The sequence below is a fragment of the Myxine glutinosa genome, chromosome 2 (assembly GCF_964187855.1).
Source record: "Myxine glutinosa chromosome 2, kmMyxGlut1.1, whole genome shotgun sequence".
NCBI classification, from domain to species: domain Eukaryota; kingdom Metazoa; phylum Chordata; class Myxini; order Myxiniformes; family Myxinidae; genus Myxine; species Myxine glutinosa.
Genome location: NC_136262.1, coordinates 123,876,237 through 123,897,775, shown reverse-complemented (window position 1 = coordinate 123,897,775; position 21,539 = coordinate 123,876,237). Strand labels below are relative to the sequence as shown.

The following is a 21,539-nucleotide window of genomic DNA, read 5'->3' as shown; positions in this document are numbered from 1 at the left end:
TGCCAGGCAAAATATTTGCCTTTTGACAGTCCGCACGATAGGCCGAGTCGCCCGCTAACTTAGACGCGCTTGTAGCCGCATCATTGTCCCCCGTCGCACAGCGTAGAGAAAGGGGGACTATGGCTTTCCCCTCCGTCCGTGTGTCCGTGCGTGCGAGCGTGCGTGCGTGCGTCCGTGTGTCCGTGCGTGTTTGCGTGCGGGCGTGCGTGCGTGCGTGCATGCGTAAGCGAAGGACCACATTCGAATTTGGTGTGTGGGTGCAACCCACGTCAAAATCCAAGATACACGCCGCCATGTATGTCTGATGCCATGTATGTCTTAATCTTGTCAGATGAATATCTTGAAAAATAAGCGAAGTACCAACGTCTAATCTGGTGTGTGGGTGTATCTAGGCATAAGGAAGAACGCTATTGAAAATTGGGTCGCCACGTCATAATCCAACAAGGCCGCCGCCATGTATGTCTGAACCTTGTGAGCGTAATATCTTGAAAAATAAGCAAAGTACCAAATTCTAATCTGGTGTGTGGGTGTATCTACGATAAGGAAGAACGCTATTGTAAATTGGGTCGCCACGTCAAAATCCAAGATGGCCGCCACCATATATATGTCTGAACCTTGTGAGATGAATATCTTGAAAAACAAGCGTTACGCTTAGGTCCCCCGTCGGTGAAGTGATGTGAGTTGACAAAGTGGAAGACGCAGAAAACATGCTATGATATGATATTTCGCTCACAAGGTTCAGACATACATGGAGGCGGCCATCTTGGATTTTGACGTGGCCACCCAATTTTCAATAGCGTTCTTTCGTATGCCTAGATACACCCACACACCAGATTAGAAGTTGGTACCTCACGTATTTTTCAAGATATTCCGCTCACAAGGTTCAGACATACATGGCGGCGGCCATCTTGGATTTTGACGTGGTGACCCAATTTACAATAGCGTTCTTCCTTGTGCCTAGATACACCCAAACACCAGATTAGAAGTTGGTACTTTGCTTATTTTTCAAGATATTACGCTCACAAGTTGCAGACATATATATGGTGGCGACAATCTTGGATTTTGACGTGGCGACCCAATTTGCAATAGCGTTCTTCCTTATGCCGAGATACACCCACACACCAAATTAGAAGTTGGTACTTCGCTTAGTTTTCAAGATATTCATCTCACAAGGTTCAGACATACATGGCGGCGGCCATCTTGGATTTTAACGTGGCGACCCAATTTTAAACAGCGTTCTTCCTTGTGCCTAGATACACCCACACACCAGATTAGAAGTTGGTACGTCGCTTAGTTTTCAAGATATTCATCTCACAAGGGTCAGACATACATGGCGGCGGGCATCTTGGATTTTGACGTGGCGACCCAATAGATACACCCACACACCAGATTAGCAGTTGGTACGTCGCTTATTTTTCGAGATATTTCGCTCACAAGTTTCAGACATATATATGGTGGCAGCCATCTTGGATTTTGACGTGGCGACCCAATTTTCAAAAGCATTCTTCCTTATGCCGAGATACACCCACACACCAGATTAGAAGTTGGTACTTCGCTTATTTTTCAAGATATTCATCTCACAAGGTTCAGACATACATGGCGGCGGCCATCTTGGATTTTGACGTGGCGAACCAATTTTCAATAGCGTTCTTCCTTATGCCTAGGTACACCCACACACCAGATTAGAAGTTGGTACTTCACTTATTTTTCAAGATATTCATCTCACAAGGTTAAGACATACATGGCATCAGACATACATGGCGGCGGCCATCTTGGATTTTGACGTGGGTTGCACCCACACACCAAATTCGAATGCGGTCCTTCGATTACGCACGCCCGCACGTACGCACGTACGCACGGACACATGGACGGAGGGGAAAGCCATAGTCCCCCTTTCGCTACGCTGTGCGACGGGGGACAATAAGTGAAGTACCAACTTCTAATTTGGTGTGTGGGTGTATCTCGGCATAAGGAAGAACGCTATTGTAAATTGGGTCGCCACGTCAAAATCCAAGATGGCCGCCACCATATATGTCTGAAACTTGTGAGCATAATATCTTGAAAAATAAGCAAAGTACCAACTTCTAATCTGGTGTTGGGTGTATCTAGGCACAAGGAAGAACGCTATTGAAAATTGGGTCGCCACGTCAAAATCCAAGATGGCCGCCTCCATGTATGTCTGAACCTTGTGAGCGAAATATCATATCACAGCATGTTTTCTGCGTCTTCCACTTTGTCAACTCACATCACTTCACCGACGGGGGACCTAGGCGTAACGCTTGTTCTCCTGGCCACAGGTCGGGTTATGTCGTATACGTCCAACGTGTGAGACAGATAGTTCAAAAATAAAAAAGAACTGCTTCCGAGAGAAAACATAGGAGTGTAGGAGCCATGCTCCCACGTCAATCGGAAGAATGGACGCGACAAAAAGCTGGAATTCGTCCGAGTTTCTTTATTGTCACAAAACAACTCCGGTACTCTGAAAAGCCCGTTTATCGGGCAGCAATATATATACACACATTATCCCGGAGCGTTTGCCCGGGAAAGGCGAGAGGGGGCGTGGCCGGGCGTCCTGGCCGCGGCCTTGCAAGTCGAGAGCATGCCCGGGCATGCCCGGGTGTCCCGGACGCGGCCTGGCAAGTTGAGAGCGGGCCTGCCCGGGCGTCCTGGACGAGCCCGGCATGGTGATCGCTCCGCGTCCTTGGTAGGTGCAAGGCGATTGTGTAAACCCAGCGGTAGCCGCTACACACGTCCCCCCCAGAATCGACTTGCACCGGCAGGGTCAATTTAAGGGGGGTCCTGATGACCCGGCCGAAGTGACCCCTGGCGGGTCGTTGGGGGGGGGGTCCGGTGTGGTGGTGGGCGGTCGAGTGGGGGGCACCATGGACGGGGGGCGGCCTCGCCGTGGCAGAAGGGCTAACCGTGGCGGTTGGTCGATGTCCACGTGCGCCGGCTTGAGGCGGTCCACCGCAATCCGGTCCGACCTGCCGCCGATGTCGATGACGAACGACTTGTCGTCCCGTCGCAGGACCCGGAAGGGTCCGTCGTAAGGCGGCCGGAGTGGCCCCCAATGTGCGTCATGACGCACAAAAACGTACTCCGCTGTGCGAAGCGCTGGGGGGACGTAGGACTGGGGGTCACCGTGGTGGGACGTTGGCACGGGGGCAAACCGTCGGGCGGCCTCCTGGAGGTCCGAGCGCTGGTGAGCTGCGGACAAGGGACTGGTAGCGTCAGGCACGAATTCGCCCGGGACGCTTAGCGCCTGGCCGTAGACAAGCTTGGTGGTGGATGCCCGGAGGTCCTCCTTGGGGGCCGTGCGGAGGCCCAAAAGGACCCACGCAGCCGGTCGGCCCAACCGCCGTCCTGAAGGCCGGCCATGAGCGCGGCCTTCATGGAGCGGTGGAATCGCTCGCGCAACCCATTGGCTTGGGGGTGGTAGGCCGTAGTACGGTGAAGCTTGACCCCCAGGTTGCGGGCGACCGCGCCCCACAGCTCGGAGGTGAACTGCGGTCCGCGGTCCGACGAGATGTCCGCCGGTGCGCCGAAGCGGGTGACCCAGGTGGCGATGAAAGCCTGCGCCACGTCGGCGGTGGTGGTGGAGACGAGGGGAACGGCCTCCGGCCACCTGGTGGTCCTGTCCACCATGGTGAGCAGGTGTGTGAACTCCCGTGATGGGGGGAGGGGGCCCACCAGGTCCACGTTGACGTGGTCGAAACGTCGTTCGGGCACGGTGAAAGGTGCCAGCGGGGCCTGTGTGTGTCGGTGGACCTTGGCCTGTTGGCAGGCTGTGCAGGTGCTGGTCCAATCGCGGACGTCCCGTCGAAGGCCGTGCCAGACGAATCGCGCCGACACCAGCTTCTGGGAAGCTTTCCGGCCCGGGTGGGAAAGGCCGTGGTGGGAGGCGAAGATGCGGCGTTGCCAGGTAACGGGCACGATGGGGCGAGGCTGGCCTTGGGAGACGTCGCAGAGCAGGACAGTGTCCGTGAAGGGGATGTCGGCCAGGCGGAGGCCCGTGTCCGCCGCCCGGAGGGCTTGCACCGTTGTGTCGGTGGTTTGGTCCGCCGCCATAAGCGTGAAGTCCACGCCGAGGTGGACCGCGTTCGCGCTGGCCCGAGAAAGACAGTCGGCCACGACGTTGTCTTTGCCGGCGACGTGCCGGATGTCCGTGGTAAACTCCGACACGGCGGAGAGGTGGTGCTGTTGGCGGGCCGACCACGGCTCCGTGACCTTGGCCATTGCGTAAACCAACGGCTTGTGGTCGACGAACGCTGTGAAGGGTCGGCCCCCCAGGAGGTGGTGGAAATGGCGAACGGCCAGGTGTAGACCGAGGAGCTCACGGTCAAACGTGCTATATTTGAGCTCGTTCGGCTGGAGATGCCGGCTGAAAAAAGCGAGTGGCTGCCAAACCCCGTTCACCCATTGCTCATGTACGGCACCCACCGCGTAGTCGGAGGCATCCGTGGTGAGGGCGATGGGAGCGTTGAGCACCGGGTGAGCGAGCAGTGTTGCGTCGGCGAGGGCCCGCTTTGAGCTGTTGAAGGCCGCGTCCATTGCTGCGGACCAGACGACGTCGTGCTTGGCCGGCTTGCCCCGGAGGGCTTCGTAGAGGGGCTGCATGAGTTGAGCAGCGCGGGGCACGAAGCGGTGATAGAAATTCACCATTCCCAGGAATTCCTGCAGGGCCTTTATGGAGCGGGGACGCGGAAACGTGGTGATGGCCTCAACCTTGGTTGGCAGCGGCACGGCCCCGTTCTTGGTGATGTGGTGGCCCAAAAAATCAATGGCCGTCATGCCGAAGTGGCATTTGGCCGGGTTGACGATGAGGCCGTGCTCGCTGAGGCACCCGAACAGTGTTCGGAGGTGGAGGAGGTGCTCGGGACGTGCTGGCGACGAGCATGTCGTCCAGGTAAACGAAGAGGAACGGCAGGTCACGCAGCATGCCATCCATCAAGCGCTGGAACGCCTGAGCCGCGTTCTTGAGGCCAAATGGCATCCGCAGGAATTCGAACAAGCCGAACGGCGTGATGACAGCCGTTTTAGGGACGTCGGCCGCCCTGACAGGTACCTGGTGATATCCCCGTATTAGATCAATTTTTGAAAAAATGACCCGTCCTGCCAGACGGGCGGAGAAGTCTTGGATGTGCGGGATCGGATACCTGTCGGGGGTGGTAGCGTCGTTAAGGCGGCGGTAGTCGCCACATGGGCGCCAGCCGCCCCCTGGTTTTGGGACGATTTGTAGTGGCGAAGCCCACGCGCTATCGGAGCGCCGCACGATGCCGAGGTGTTCCAAAGCGTCGAACTCGGCTTTGGCCATGGCGAGCTTGGCTGGGTCGAGGCGGCGGGCTCTGGCGTAGACCGGCGGGCCCGTGGTTGGTATGTGGTGCTCGATCCCATGCCATACTGCGACGGCCGAAAACGTCAGCCGCGTGAGGGCCGGGAACTCCGTTAGCAGGCGAGCAAACTCGTTCGCCGCCGGGAGGGCGCATGCCAGCTCGGTCGGAGCGGAGCTGCTCAATGTGCATACCAGGGAGCTGAAGGTTTCGGCGTTGATGAGGCGACGCCGTTGGATGTCCACCAGCAGTCCGTGTGTGCAGAGGAAGTCGGCGCCTAGCAGAGCCATGGGCACGCTTGCGGTTACAAACGTCCAAGTAAAGCGTTGGCCGCCAAAGCAGAGGGTGACGTTGCGCGGGCCGAAGGTGTGGATGGCCGATCCGTTGGCCGCAACCAAGGAGGGGCCACAAACCGCGGACTGCCTGTCCTGATCGGAGACGGGTATGACGCTCAGTTGGGCGCTGGTGTCGCACAGGAAGCGCCGTCCGGACGCTTTGTCCATGATGAAAAGTAAGTTGCCCGTGTGGCCGGCGCTCATGGCTGGTAATGAATGCCGGCCCGGCCGTTTCCCGGCCTGCCGAAGGTGCACGGGGGTCGGCATGTCCGGGCCTTCTGTCCGAACCTGGCATGATAGTAACACCACGCTTGGTCAGGTGGAGGCCCCGTTCGTCGTGCTGGAGGTGGTCGGCTCAGCGTAGTGGCCGCCAATTGCGTCGGCAGTTCGGTCGTCGACCGTGCCGGGTGCTCGGGCGCCATGGGCGTTGCGTCGGACGGCGGTGGGCCCCAGGTCGCTGCTGCAATGCGTTGGCCTGCCGCGGAGATCTTGTCGGCTTCCCTGGCGAGGGCGCGGGGATCCGTGATCGTCGTGCTCGCCAGGGCGAGGCGTACCGGGCTGGGCAGCTGACGGAGGAACAGCTCCTGGAACAGGAATGCCGGAGAGTGCTCGCCGAGCAGCGAAAGCATGTAGTCCATTCGCTCGGACGGGCACGTGTCGCCGAGCTCGGGCAGGTCGAGCAGGCGCCGTGCGCGTTCCGCCGATGAGAGGGCGAAAGCGTCGAGGAGGAGCTTTTTAATCGCGCCATATTTGTCAATGGCTGGCGGGCTCTCGAGGAGGCTCAGGGCGCGGGCTGCGGTGGCTGAACCGAGCGCTGCTACCACATGGTGGAAGCGGGTGTCGTCGGCCGTGATGCCTCGCAGGGCAAACAGGGAGTCCGCCTGGGCGAACCAAACTGCCGCGTGAGCCTCCCAGAAGGTAGGCAGTTTGAGGGCGACTGCCGTGTCCATGTCGGTAGGTCACCAATGTAGGAGCCGTGCTCCCACGTCAATCGGAAGAATGGACGCGACAAAAAGCTGGAATTCGTCCGAGTTTCTTTATTGTCACAAAACAACTCGGGTACTCTGAAAAGCCCGTTTATCGGGCAGCAATATATATACACACATTATCCTGGAGCGTTTGCCCGGGAAAGGCGAGAGGTGGCGTGGCCGGGCGTCCTGGCCGCGGCCTGGCAAGTCGAGGGCGGGCATGCCCGGGCATCCCGGCCGAGGCCTGGCAAGTTGAGAGCGGGCCTGCCCGGGCGTCCTGGACGAGCCCGGCATGGTGATCGCTCCGCGTCCTTGGTAGGTGCAAGGCGATTGTGTAAACCCAGCGGTAGCCGCTACAGGAGCAATACCCCTGGTGCTCACCGGGTAGATTCATTAAACAGTATACTGCAATGACTAAAGGTATTTTAAACTAATTTGAATGGTTTCTGGAAGACAGGGCCGCATGTAGAATCATACTAACATAATCTCAAGACTTGAAATAAACAAACAAAAAAATACCTATTTTGGGGGGCAACTCCTACAACCCCCCCCCCCCCTCCCATCCTGTATACCTCCTCATATCCCAATCTTTCTAATGGCTTGAACAAGCATTGGTACATCACGGATGATGAAGGTTGTGGTGACGTTTCATTGAAATTGTGTATGTAGTTTCAGAGAAAAGAGCAAATGCCTATTTTGGGGGGCAACCCCCCAGCAGACCCCTCACGGCCCGATTTTTAAAAAATGCTGTGAACAAACTTTGGTACATCACGGGTGATGAAGGTTGTGGTGAAGTTTCATCGAAATTGGGTGTGTAGTTTCAGAGAAAAAAAAGCTAATTCTATTTTGGGGGGTCAAACCTGGATCCACTTTGACCCCCGGTAGACCCCCTTAGACACCGATTTTTTTAATGCTGCGAACAAACGTTGGTACATCACGGATGATTAAGGTTGTGGTCAAGTTTCATCAGAATTGCATGTGTAGTTTCTTAGAAGAAAGCAAATACCTATTTTAGGGGTAACCACCCCCCACCCCCCTCCCGTAGATCCCCAAAGGGGCAGATTTTTTTAAATGCAGTGAACAAACTTTTGTACATCACGGGTGGTGAAGTTTCATTGAAATTGTGTGTGTAGTTTCAGAGAAAAGAGCTTGGGGAACAACTCCCCCCCCCCCCCCACCCATACACCCCCTCAGGGCCCGATTTTTTGGATGCCAGAAACAAACTTTGGTACATCACAGGTAGTGAAGGCTGTGGTCAAGTTTCATCGAAATAGTGTGTGTAATTTCAGAGAAAAAAGGAAATTCCTATTTTTGGGGGTCAAACCTGGATCCACTGTGACCCCCGGTAGACCCCCTTAGACCCCGATTTTTTTCGTGCCGTGAACAAACTTTAGTCACAACATAACAAATATAATTTGTGCGAAATGTGGTCGCAATCCCATCAGCGGTTTCAGAGAAGAAGTTGCAAGTGATTACGGACGGACGGACAATGCGCCATCACATAAGCTCCCCTGAACTTCGGTCCAGGTGAGCTAAAAATGAAGTGTGAAGAGTTATTCAAGAGGTTTACTGCATAGAGGCTAACGAAGGTGGATTAACATCATATAGCAGAACAGAACAGAACCGACTCCTCTCCGGCCTTGCTCCCTCAGCTCTCTCTGTGCTCTGTCCCACAAATATTCCTGCAGGTCGCACAAGATCTGCCAGCAACCCTTTTATGGTTAAACTGCCGAAATCTCGGCTCTCTGCTCACCTTCACTGCTTCATTCCTCTTTTCTCCCACCTCTGGAACAAACTCCCCCACTCCCTTCAATCCCACTCCTCCATCCAGGTCTTTAAAACATCTGTTCCCCACCATCTCTTATCTTCCCCCACCCAAAACCTTGATCTTTTCTGCCCCCGCGAATTCACCCCAGATACACTTTTTCGAAATTCCAACTTCTTTCCTGGAAGTCCTTGCAGTGTCCATATATTTTATACCTCTCCCACCTCCCCCAAGCCCTCTCCCTCCCACAGTTCTCTCGATGTCCCTGCTCTCAAATGTTGTGCTTGTGTCCTTCCCCCTCTCTCCCCATCTTGTCTACCGCTCCCCTTATTTTGTGTTTTCTGTGTCGGTTTGACTTATTGTGTGATTAATGTTCGGTCTTTCACGAGCCTCGATCTTGTATACAAAAAAAGAAAGTCTTGGTCTGCATGATGTACCGTGGTTTTAATCGCTGTTTAATCATCACGTGCATCAAAAAGGTGCAAATCACGCAGCATCCAAGGATGACAGATGCTGTGGTGTGTTGACCCTCTCGCTGAAAATTATTGCCAGAATAGAAGGTGCGGCTGAAAATAAAAACTGTTTTTCATTAAAAGAGCCGATAAAACTGTAGCTTGCTCGCAAAGACACAATGAAAAGGTGACGTATACAGACCGTTGGACTAGCAGAGGTCAGGACAATCACCGTTTTTAAGAATGGAGGATTCATAGAACACCCTACCCCACGCCACGGATTTCAAAAAGAGACTTCAAAAAAGGAAAGATGAACTGATTAGATTTTGGGGTCAAGAGGTCAAAGGTGCTGGCCGGGCTTGGTACAGGTATTTTTTATTTTTTACTTAGTCTAGGCTCGTATGAGAGCTAACACATAGAACATATAATAAAGGGAGCAGGAGAAACCGTTGAATATTTGAAACAGTTTATTGGAGGAAGAAGAAGAAGAAGAAGAGAGTAAGAATCTCAGAAGTTCCCCCACCCTGATAACGTAAGTGGCAAATTTGCTTGGTTGAGACATCTTCACAAAGGACTTTGTGGGTCCTTTGTGATAACATCCAAATAACACCGGTGGATGGGACGCCCAGTTTTTAACCTTCATCCGAGGGACGGCGCACACACAGTGATGAATATTCCTGCCTGAGAAATACCAGGACGACAGTTTATAGCTGGATCGAGTTTGGAACCCAGGCTAGCCGGCTCAGCGGCGAGCATGAATACCTCTTGTCCATCCTGTCAGCCTAGAGTCTGTCTGGTTCCACACGAAGACAGTTATTCTGGCAGCGAGTCGGGACATCTCACGAACATGATACAATCACAGCAGCTCAAATAAAGAGATAATATTAAACAACCAGAAATTTAATGAAAACTCTTATGATTGTGATAGTGTAGGCTCAAACTTTTGATGGAGCACGGGGATCGTTCACCACAAGTCGTGACGTTTTCATTGGCTGAGAACCAATCCTGGAAAGGTCGTCGCTATATTGTAAGGTGTACAAATCGAACTTGCTCATGAGAGGACATCACTGTTCAAGGCTTTCTTCCCATTCCCCAACCAAGACCCTCGAATAACTCTTAGACTAGGTTTATCTATCCTTTCCGTTGTATAATGTTTCTGTATATAAAGATCACAAGGAAAAAGATGTACAAACACGTAAAGAATGTCATATGTTGTAACCAAGAGGAGGAAAGCATTTTAACCCCTTCCTCCCCCCCTTGATAACAATGCAATAAAGTAGCATTTTCCAAGGACAGTCTGTGTCATTGTGAAAGCTCGATAAGGAAGGCCCAAGACTTAAAGTATGAGTCTGTTGGGGGTGATTGTTTACACGGGACGAATTCGAGTTGTTTAAATGTTTTTGGCGATACACTTTCACATGAAATACCATAGAATTACAGAAAGAGAAGGAGAATAAGAAATGTATGAGGAGAAATATATTAGTGAACCACCAACTTCATATACAAGACTATATGATGTTCTCATGAACATCATCTTGACGGAGTTCTGCGGCATGAATAACGGCTTTGATTCCCTCCAGTGTTGTTTTTTTTTTACGAATGGACAATCTGCATCCAATGGGCGACGACATATCACACAGTTGTCGTTGGCATTGCTGCTTGTTCGTATCCGCTTCTTGCGAGGTTGTTGTGAGAGGTCCATCTTCTTTCCTGAAAGGAAGAAAATAGGATTCAGTTCGGTCAAATTTGGTTAAAAAAAAAAAGCCAAATTTGGGGTATAATTTTGCCCCCCTAACTCCCCTAGCAGCTTAAAACTACCTGAAATGGGTTTCTACATGTCCATTTCAATGAATAATATTGATGCAACCACCATAACTAAAAATCTATAGGGCTATTTTAATGAAATAACAAAAAGATGAAATGGGTCCATTTATTGCATGTTGTCAGAAATAAGGGGTTAATTTAGCATGTTGTACAAAATTGCTGCAACTACAACATCATTTTTCAAAAACTAGAAGCCCAGACGGTTAAAATGAGACCGGTCCCAGCTTGTTATACCTCCGGTAGGGGTATCTCCTAAAATAGAGCCCTTTTTCAGCTTCGGCCACTGCACTACTACCTCTGCCAAGTTGAGCAGTTTACGCTTTGTATCCGCTGATAGGCCGGATCTCAATCCGGATCTTCACCAAAATCGACAAGATTCTTCCTTGTCACATTCCCAAGCTGTCCACCAAGTTTCGTCTAAATCCGTCCACAACTTTTTGAGATATCCTGCTCACAGACAGACAAACAGGGGTGAAAACATAATCTCCGTCCGCCTTTGGTGGCGGAGCTAATAAACTCAGAATTTAGGCAAATACAAGAAAACGTTGCAATGAATGTAAGTCAGCATATCACGACATCACAAACAATAAAAAAAAATCATTTCAAATTCAAGGAATAAGAATTATTTCATAAGAAAATGAAGAAGAAGAAGGAGAGTTAGAGCGAGACCGACACACTGAAGACCGACACAGCATCTCTTGACCTGTGATTGGTTCACTGCTTGCTAAACGAGGAGGCGGTAACTCGTAGTACAGACGTCATCAACATTTACTTACTAGTCCAAGAGTGGACCTGAAAATGATTCTTTTTAAATAATAAAATGAAAAAATTGGCCAGAAAATCTGAAAATAAAAGTTCAATCGCAATCCAAAAATGAACTCCGAGGAACTTGGACATTTTTAGCGAAACGTGAGAAAGTTGCCAATAATTCCCAAGTTGAATAATTCCCAAATAGATTTTATTATCTGTTTGATTGTTTCATTTTTCTTCCCAGATATATTTTCTAGTATATTCTAATGACCTCCTTTTCTAAAGATAAAAATGTCAAAAGATCAAAAACCTCTAAACACCCAGAGGACCCAAAAGTCCCCAAGGACCGAAAAGACGCCAAAGACCCAGAAGTCCCTGAGAACCATAAAATACCCCAAAAACCCAGATGATCCAGAAGACCAAGTCGACCCAAAAGTCCCAGAGGACCCAAAAGACCCAGATGACCAAGAAGTCCCCGAGAACCTAAAAGACCCCAAAAGACCGAGAAGATCCCGACGACCCAAAAGACTCTGAAGACCCAAAATACTCAAATGTCCCCGAGCACCCAAAAGACTCCGATAACCCAAAAGATCCCGAGGACTCAAGAGACTCCGAAGACCCAAAATACTCAAATGTCCCCGAGCACCCAAAATACCCCCCCGAGTCCGGCAGTCGTGTATGCCATAAGGGAAGGGGGTGAAGACCAATGAAAATTTAGTCCAATGGACCAACGGGCCCACTAGTTCATTAAATTATTGTTGTATGGTATGAAGAGCCATCCATGACTGTGGCATGGCCAGGACTTGCACATTCAAAATGGCCAACCCAGATCAAGCGGACCTCTTTTGAATTCATTCATTAATGAATGTGATATATAGTGCCTGCGGGTAATAAGGCCAAGTGAAGGATAATTCTTCTTCTTCTTCTTTCGTATGCAACACAAGGATGCGGGGTAGCATCATTGGCTGAGGGCTCGGCTGTGCCGCTGACACAATATGCCCTCTTTAAGTTAGGGCAGAAATTTGTGATTTGTTCATGGTGCTGGTGATAGCTCGCCTCCTCTTCATGAAAAACACTGTACGATGTTCAAGGTCCACCAAGCAATGCTAACAGATGGAGACCCAACATAACGGACGAAACGTTGATGCATTGCCCAGTATTCTGCAGCATGCGGAACACCATGTTGGCAGTTTTGAGCTAGATCTGGCTCAGAGGTGATTAGAAATACTTCCTGGTTTTCTTGTCTGCCCAGGATATGTTGGTGAAGAAGATGCATAAGATGGAGGACTGGAGGTGCACCATTGTGTTGAATGCAGTGCTCAGGAAGGTTGTGCTGGGAGCACATCCAATGATGACGTACGAGTACTGCTCATTGTAGGACCAAGAATGGTAAATAGACATGTTTCAGTATATTTTACGCACTTTATATGTTTATGAATGTACAGTCTCTTATCTTCCCCCATCCAAAACCTTGATCTTTTCTACCCCCATTAATTCACCCCAGATCAACTTTTTTGAAATACCAACTTCTTTCCTGGAAGTCCTTGCAGTGTCCATGTGTTTTATACTTTTGCCACCCCTCCCCCCCCAAAGCCCGCTCCCTCCCACAGATCTCCCGATGTCCCTGCTCTCAAATGTTGTGTTTGTGTGCTTCCCCTTCTCTCCCCATCTTGTCTACCGCTCCCCTTATTATGTTTTATGTCCGTTTTTTTTGTGATTAATGTTAGCTCTTATACGAGCCTCGATCTTGTATACCAAAAAAAAAAAAAAAAGTATAGCCTGAGCTGATGAATCCTTGTGTCCAGACTTCAAACGTTAGAGCTAGGCCTTATTACCCAAACATCCGGGGTTTTTAGGCTTTTGTGGAGTAATTATTTGATTCATTATTTATGAATTGTTGGAAGGTGCGAATGATCTCTCCTTTTGGATATTGGGAGCTAGCCCTAACAGGTCAAAATGGTACAAAAACAATTTATCCCAAAGATTCCTGTCCCATATATAGTCCAAAGGTCCAAAGGTGCACACACATTCCGCAAGTAATTGTTTTCCACGCTTTTTTGTTTGTGCAGATAAACTTTGGAGAGCTTTGATGCAAAAAGCCCTGGGGTAACCTCTGTTTTACAACTATGTCTAAGGCACAAAAAGGAGTTTGTAGGCCTACAAACAATAATAAGCAGCAAAAACACATTAGGAGACATTAGTGTATATTTACATGGAATACAAGGAATTCTTTCGTATATGGGATTCTAACTTGGAATCCCAGCAATACAAACGATGTGCTCAGATGGGAATGTCAAACAGGCCAAGTGGAACCTTTCTTCAGTAGGTGTCCCCTCCGTTCCCCACAACCCAAATCACAACAACTATCTCTTCGTGGTGGTTGTATCCCCCAATGCAAGTCGAGGGCCAAATCTTCCCCATTCCTTCCTGCTGTCCGGATTCGTCAGGGCAGCACGGTCACGGTCAGAGTGCCGATTGGTCCATGTGGAGCGGCCCTTTCCCTCTTGTCTCTCTCTCTAACTCTGTCGTGGCCCTGACTTCATAAAGGTGGGGGTACACCATCCTGGATGTCAGGGATCTCTGGGTCGCTCCTGCAAGATTGATCGGGCGTCTCCATGCTGAGAGCTTGTTCGAGAGAACTGTCCGGGGCGATACAACAACAACAACAACAACAATAACTCCAATCACTGCATGAGCATCACAAAAAAAATAATTTTTAAACACCTTTAGAGGACATTTTTCCCCGCAGAGCAGGGGTTGGCCTTTTTGGGGCACCTTGGTCCCCTTTTTGAAGCAATGTTTTATGACCGGATGCCCTTCCTGCCGCCAACCCTGTTAGTCGCCTCTTGCGACACACAGGGAATTACCAGTTAACTGGTACTCAATTTTCCGACCTCGGAAGGATGGTTTCAGGTTGAGTCAACCCCTCTCGTGTTAATTCAGCGATCGACCGGGATTCGAACCCAGGATCCTAGGATCCCAAGCCTGCACCCTAACCGCTAAGCCAACACCAGGATCCATGTTTATAACCTGATATACTAATTTTTATTTGCCCATCAAACCAACAAACACCATGGAATCATAAATAAGGTACTATATACACAAGACAGTTGCCTTATAACATGCACTCTAAAGAGGCTTTCAGATTCACAACTTTGTCCACACAGCACCAACATGCCATGTTGTAAGTCTGATCGGATTGTCCTGGAAATGCAAGACAGCAATAAGAGGGAGGAAAATGCTTTAAACCAACATGAATATTTAAAAAGTCTCTATCCAGTAGAGAGATACAGCATGCCCAACTGCCGTAATATGTATAAACAGGAAGCATCTGTGCTGTCCAGTTCACTCCAAAAAGCCACAATGAAGACGCGGCCATCCTCCTCCACATTGCTGATGGCACCTTGTCTTTCATCCATCATGCCCTCAATCACTTGCCTCGCTCCCACCACCCCCATTCCAAGCTCCCTTTCCCACTTTGTCCACTACAACCCTATACGTGCTGCTCCTACACCTCAGGCCCTCCTCTCTTCTCTCCCCTGCCGTGTGCCGCCCCGACATTTTTTCTGCAAGGTCGTCTCACGTCTTAAACACGTTATTGGCCTCATCTGTCTCGCATTGCGCGGTCCCGGCCTAGCCGGCGCAAAGCAGCTGCGGTGGGAAATGGCTGGCGCGGGAAGCGAGGGCGAGAAGCGATATATATACCTTCTCCGGCCCCGAGGCCATCTGCTGCGCATCACCCGCAGCATTCACGCCTCTTTCATAGGCCCGGCACACTCACAGAAAGCGACAGTAACGCGGAGCAGATGGAGACAAAAGTTGGCCGTAATTAAACGGATTTGGGGGAAGACGTTCAGGTAGAGAGAGGAGCCGGTACATGGCCCAGCTGGTTTCAAGCTTGCACTTGTGTGCTACCTGTGCTCGGTGAGGCCGGGCCTAAGCTCAGGAACTCGCGCGGAGACTCCGCAGAAGTCCAACAACTCCTGCCCTTTCTGCCCGTGACATGATTGGTCCTTTTTGAAGTTTTCACGAAATTGTTGAATTTTAAAAAATAAAGAATTTTTAAAGTAATAAAGAATTTTAGTAATTTTAGTTATTTTAGTAAAATTTTTAGTTATTTTAGTAAAATTTTTAGTTATTTTAGTTATTTAAATTAATTTTTAGTGAATGACATGAATGACCATGACCCGGTGACATGAATGGTCCTTTTTGAAGTTTTCACGAAATTGTTGGGCGTATTTAATTACCGACCGGAAATACCAACCGGATATTGTTCGGACACAAGCACCGCACCATAGGCGTAGTTTGACTTCTCTATTTGGGGGGGAAAGGGGTTAATATTAATAATGGGTAGTTTGGTCTGACGTCTAAAATTACCGTTTGTTGGTGTAGTTACAGTTTACGTTCATTAATGTTACTCACGTTTAAATACGGGATGTTTTTATCTTAATTAGAAACTACTGAAAAAAATTAAGGTGGGGGCATTGTCCCCCTGCCCCCCCCCTCCAGCCCCCAAAAAACTCCGCCGATGACAAGCACATCTACAGGGTGGGCCAAAAAAACGACAATTGTGGTTTCTGGAAGAATAACTGAAAGATGAAACAGAAAAAACCGTTTATTAGCTCAATTACAATTGAGAAGATGATTGCTGGCACATTATCAGTCACTAATTTGACATATTTACTGCATTTTTACAAATTCTCTGTCTGTTCGGCATAACTTTTAATATCTCATCACATGTTCAATTCAGGGTTAATCCATATATTTTGACATTGCCGGCAACCAGCCTTGTGCCTACACCTGTCCTGTTTCACACCAGCCCTGTGCCGCACCAGCCCTGTTCCACACCAGCCCTGTGCCTGCACATGTCCTGTTCCACACCAGCCTTGTGCCTACACCTGTCCTGTTCCACACCAGCCTTGTGCCGCACCAGCCCTGTTCCACACCAGCCCTGTGCCTGCACATGTCCTGTTCCACACCAGCCCTGTGCCTGCACCTGTCCTGTTTCACACCAACCCTGTGTCACACCAGCCCTGTTCCACACCAGCCCTGTGCCGCACCAGCCCTGTTCCACACCAGCCCTGTGCCGCACCAATCCTGTTCCACACCAGCCCTGTGCCGCACCAGCCCTGTTCCACACCAGCCCTGTGCCGCACCAGGCCTGTTCCACACCAGCCCTGTGCCACACCAATCCTGTTCCACACCAGCCCTGTGCCACACCAGCCCTGTTCCACAACAGCCCTGTTCCACACCAGCCCTGTTCCACACCAGCCCTGTGCCACGCCAATCCTGTTCCACACCAGCCCTGTTCCACACCAGCCCTGTGCCTGCACCTGTCCTGTTCCACACCAGCCCTGTGCCTGCGCCTATCCTGTTCCACACCAGCCCTGTGCCGCATCAGCACAACGGGGATTGTTGGAACGAACTGAATGTGGATTGTTGGAACGAACCGAATGTGGATTGTTGGAACGAACCGAATGTGGATTGTTGGAACGAACCGAATGTGGATTGTTGGAACGAACCGAATGTGGATTGTTGGAACGAACCGAATGTGGATTGTTGGAACGAACCGAATGTGGATTGTTGGAACGAACCGAATGTGGATTGAAAGAACGACATAGTTGGAAATCGGGAGACATCACACCGGGAATACATAGACTATTCTCGCGACAACGCATGTTCCCATTCCCGAACACTTAGACAAGGGGCAAAGGTCTATCAGCACACAGACTAAGAAATAACTATCTCGGGATTCCTAAGGTGTCCATAGATGCGCTTCCCTCCCCCCAACCCCCAACTCCTTGTTTTCGAAAACCAACATTTTCCAAAACCACAATATATACATACCCAAATACATATATGTGTGTACTATATACCCAAATATTTTGACTTTATTCTTCAGTCAGATGGAAAAAGGTTGTTTTTTGGCTTCCATGTCTGTTTCAAACTAGAAGCCAGGACTTGATGTTTGACCGAAAGTGGCAGGGATTTGGAATCTGTTCAGGGTGTCGGTGATAACTCGCCGACTATTCAATTAATACCACTGTGGGATCTTTAACGTCCACGGCCAGGGCTGGCAGGCGGGTCTTCAACCTTAAAGCCCTTCCAATAGAGTGTGTCCTCGCATTGTTGTGGCACGCTGCATGTGAAGCACCAGGGTGGCAGTTGATGGAGGGGTCCATATATCCAAACCCATGCTAGACACCTTAAAGATGAGTGCACACACCACTCGGGCTATCCTCGAAGCCCACATTCTTACTTTAATATAAGCAGCACATTATCTGTGACGCTGCAGCCCCTCGCTCGTCACAATACATCGATTTGTGTTGCACAAGCTTGGGCTGGTCATAGGTCCCAGGAAAATGAAGCCAAATGAATTAACATTCGACTAATGCAGATATGTACTGTGAGTAATCAATTTGTTCTCATTTCGTTCCATTATATCCGTGCACGCTTCCATGATGTTCAGAAATAAATTGCAATTTCTATGAGTGCCTGGATATTCCCATTGCACGAAGCTAACACCTTCTACACACCGGCACACTCGGCACAGTTACGATGGACTATGATTAGTCACTCAGTGTTTGGTATTTTCCTGCAGAGGAATGCCTTGGGTGCATTATTCCGACACGGATGAGAATTGATGTGATCGCATTCTCAGAAGGGTTAACAAACACGCGCGTGCGCTGCGACCATGGTCACGTGCTGCGAACCTGGTCACGTGCTGAGAACCTGACCATGCACTGAGAACCTGACCTCGCACCGAGAACCTGACCATGCACTGAGAACCTGACCTCGCGCTGAGAACCTGGTCACGTGCTGAGAACCTGACCACGCGCTGAGAACCTGACCACGTGCTGAGAATCTGACCATGCACTGAGAACCTGACCTCGCGCTGAGAACATGTCCACGCACTGAGAACCTGACCACGTGCTGAGAACCTGTCCACGCACTGAGAACCTGACCACACGCTGAGAACCTGACCACGTGCTGAGAATCTGACCACGTGCTGAGAACCTGACCTCGCACCGAGAACCTGACCTCGCACCGAGAACCTGACCATGCACTGAGAACCTGACCTCGCGCTGAGAACCTGGTCACGTGCTGAGAACCTGACCACACACTGAGAACCTGGTAACATGCTGAGAACCTGACCTCGCACTGAGAACCTGACCACGCACTGAGAACCTGACCACGCGCTGAGAACCTGACCACGCACTGAGAACCTGACCTCACACTGAGAACCTGACCTCGCACTGACAACCTGACCACGCGCTGAGAACCTGACCATGCACTGAGAACCTGACCTTGCACTGAGAACCTGACCACGTGCTGAGAACCTGACCATGCACTGAGAACCTGACCTCGCACTGAGAACCTGGTCACGTGCTGAGAACCTGACCTCGCACTGAGAACCTGACCACATGCTGAGAACCTGACCACATGCTGAGACCCTGACCACACGCTGAGAACCTGACGACGCACTGAGAACCTGACGACGCGCTGAGAACCTGACCTCGCACTGAGAACCTGACCACACGCTGAGAACCTGACCACACGCTGAGAACCTGACGACATGCTGAGAACCTGACCACACGCTGAGAACCTGACCACACGCTGAGACCCTGACCACATGCTGAGAACCTGACGACGCGCTGAGAACCTGACCTCGCATTGAGAACCTGACCACTCGCTGAGAACCTGACCACATGCTCAGAACCTGACCACACGCTGAGAACCTGACGACATGCTGAGAACCTGACCACACGCTGAGAACCTGACCACACGCTGATAACCTGACCACACGCTGAGAACCTGGTCACGTGCTGAGAACCTGACCTCGCACTGAGAACCTGACCTCGCACTGAAAACCTGAGCACGTGCTGAGAACCTGACCATGCACTGAGAACCTGACCTCGCACTGAGAACCTGACCACGTGCTGAGAACCTGACCATGCACTGAGAACCTGACCTCACACTGAGAACCTGGTCATGTGCTGAGTACCTGACCTCGCACTGAGAACCTGACCATATACTGAGAACCTGGCCTCACACTGAAAACCTGACCACACGCTGAGAACCTGACGACACGCTGAGACCCTGACCACACGCTGAGACCCTGACCACACGCTGAGAACCTGACCACACGCTGAGAACCTGACCACACGCTGAGACCCTGACCACATGCTGAGAACCTGACGACGCGCTGAGAACCTGACCTCGCATTGAGAACCTGACCACTTGCTGAGAACCTGACCACATTCTGAGAACCTGACCACACACTGAGAACCTGACGACATGCTGAGAAGCTGACCACACACTGAGAACCTGACCACACGCTGAGAACCTGACCACACGCTGAGAACCTGGTCACGTGCTGAGAACCTGACCTCGCACTGAGAACCTGACCTCGCACTGAAAACCTGAGCACGTGCTGAGAACCTGACCTCGCACTGAGAACCTGACCTCGCACTGAGAACCTGACCACGTGCTGAGAACCTGACCTCACACTGAGAACCTGGTCATGTGCTGAGTACCTGACCTCGCACTGAGAACCTGACCATATACTGAGAACCTGGCCTCACACTGAAAACCTGACCACGCGCAGAGAACCTGACCATGCACTGAGAACCTGATGTCGCACTGAGAACCTGGCCACGCGCTGAGAACCTGGTCACGTGCTGAGAACCTGACCTCGCACTGAGAACCTGACCTCGCACTGAGAACCTGACCATGCATTGACAACCTGACCATGCACTGAGAACCTGACCTCACACTGAGAACCTGACCACGTGCTGAGAACCTGGTCACATGCTGAGAACCTGACTTCGCACTGAGAACCTGACCTCACACTGAGAACCTGACCATGCACTGAGAATTTGACCATGCACTGAGAACCTGACCTCACCCTGAGAGCCTGACCACTCGCTGAGAACCTGACCATGCACTGAGAGCCTGACCATGCGCTGAGATCTTGACCACGCACTGAGAACCTGACCACGTGCTGAAAACCTGACCATGCCCTGAGAACCTGACCACGCGCTGAGATCCTGACGACGTGCTGAGAACCTGCCTCGCACTGAGAACGTGACCACACGCTGAGAACCTGGTCACGTGCTGAGAACCTGACGATGCGCTGAGAACCTCACCTCGCACTGAGAACCTAACCACACCCTGAGAACCTGACCACAAGCTGAGAACCTGACCACACGCTGAGAACTTGACCACATGCTGAGAACCTGACGACGCGCTGAGAACCTGACCACATGCTAAGAATCTGACCACACGCTGAGAACCTGACCACACACTGAGAACCTGACAACACGCTGAGAATCTGACCACACGCTGAGAACCTGACCACACGCTGAGTACCTGACCACACACTGAGAACCTGACAACACGCTGAGAATCTGACCACACGCTGAGAACCTGACCACATGCTGAGAACATGACCACACGCTGAGAACCTGATGACACGCTGAGAACCTGACCACACGCTGAGAACCTGACCACATGCTGAGAACCTGACGACGCGCTGAGAACCTGACCTCGCACTGAGAACCTGACCACATGCTGAGAACCTGACCACACGCTGAGACCCTGACCACATGCTGAGAACCTGACGACGCGCTGAGAACCTGACCTCACACTGAGAACCTGACCACACGCTGAGAACCTGACGACATGCTGAGAACCTGACCACACGCTGAGAACCTGACCACACGCTGAGAACCTGACCACATGCTGAGAACCTGACGACATGCTGACAACCTGACCACACGCTGAGAACCTGACCACACGCTGAGAACCTGACCACATGCTGAGAACCTGACCACACGCTGAGAACCTGACGACGCGCTGAGAACCTGACCTCGCACTGAGAACCTGACCACACGCTGAGAACCTGACGACATGCTGAGAACCTGACCACACGCTGAGAACCTGACCACACGCTGAGACCCTGACCACACGCTGAGAACCTGACGACGCGCTGAGAACCTGACCTCGCACTGAGAACCTGACCACTCGCTGAGAACCTGACCACACGCTGAGAACTTGACCTCGCACTGAGAACCTGACCACACGCTGAGAACCTGGCCGCGTGCTCCGGACCT

The 21,539-nt window shown here is 51.1% G+C and overlaps 1 long non-coding RNA gene across 2 annotated transcripts in view; it reads right to left on the bottom strand.

The window, feature by feature from the left end:
• Positions 1–9,301: 9,301 nt before the first annotated feature.
• LOC137418623 (uncharacterized) overlaps positions 9,302–21,539 on the bottom strand; it is a 45,697-nt gene continuing 33,459 nt past the window's right edge. Inside the window, exons 1-3 of one of the 2 annotated variants that reach the window (XR_013622354.1) lie at positions 15,130–15,418; positions 10,970–11,121; positions 9,302–10,560 (exon numbers count right to left, since the gene is read on the bottom strand). This is a non-coding gene — a long non-coding RNA (uncharacterized LOC137418623). Of the gene's footprint in view, positions 10,561–10,969; positions 11,122–15,129; positions 15,419–21,539 lie in introns of those variants that run through there. The other variant, XR_010982681.2, reaches the window with a different exon arrangement.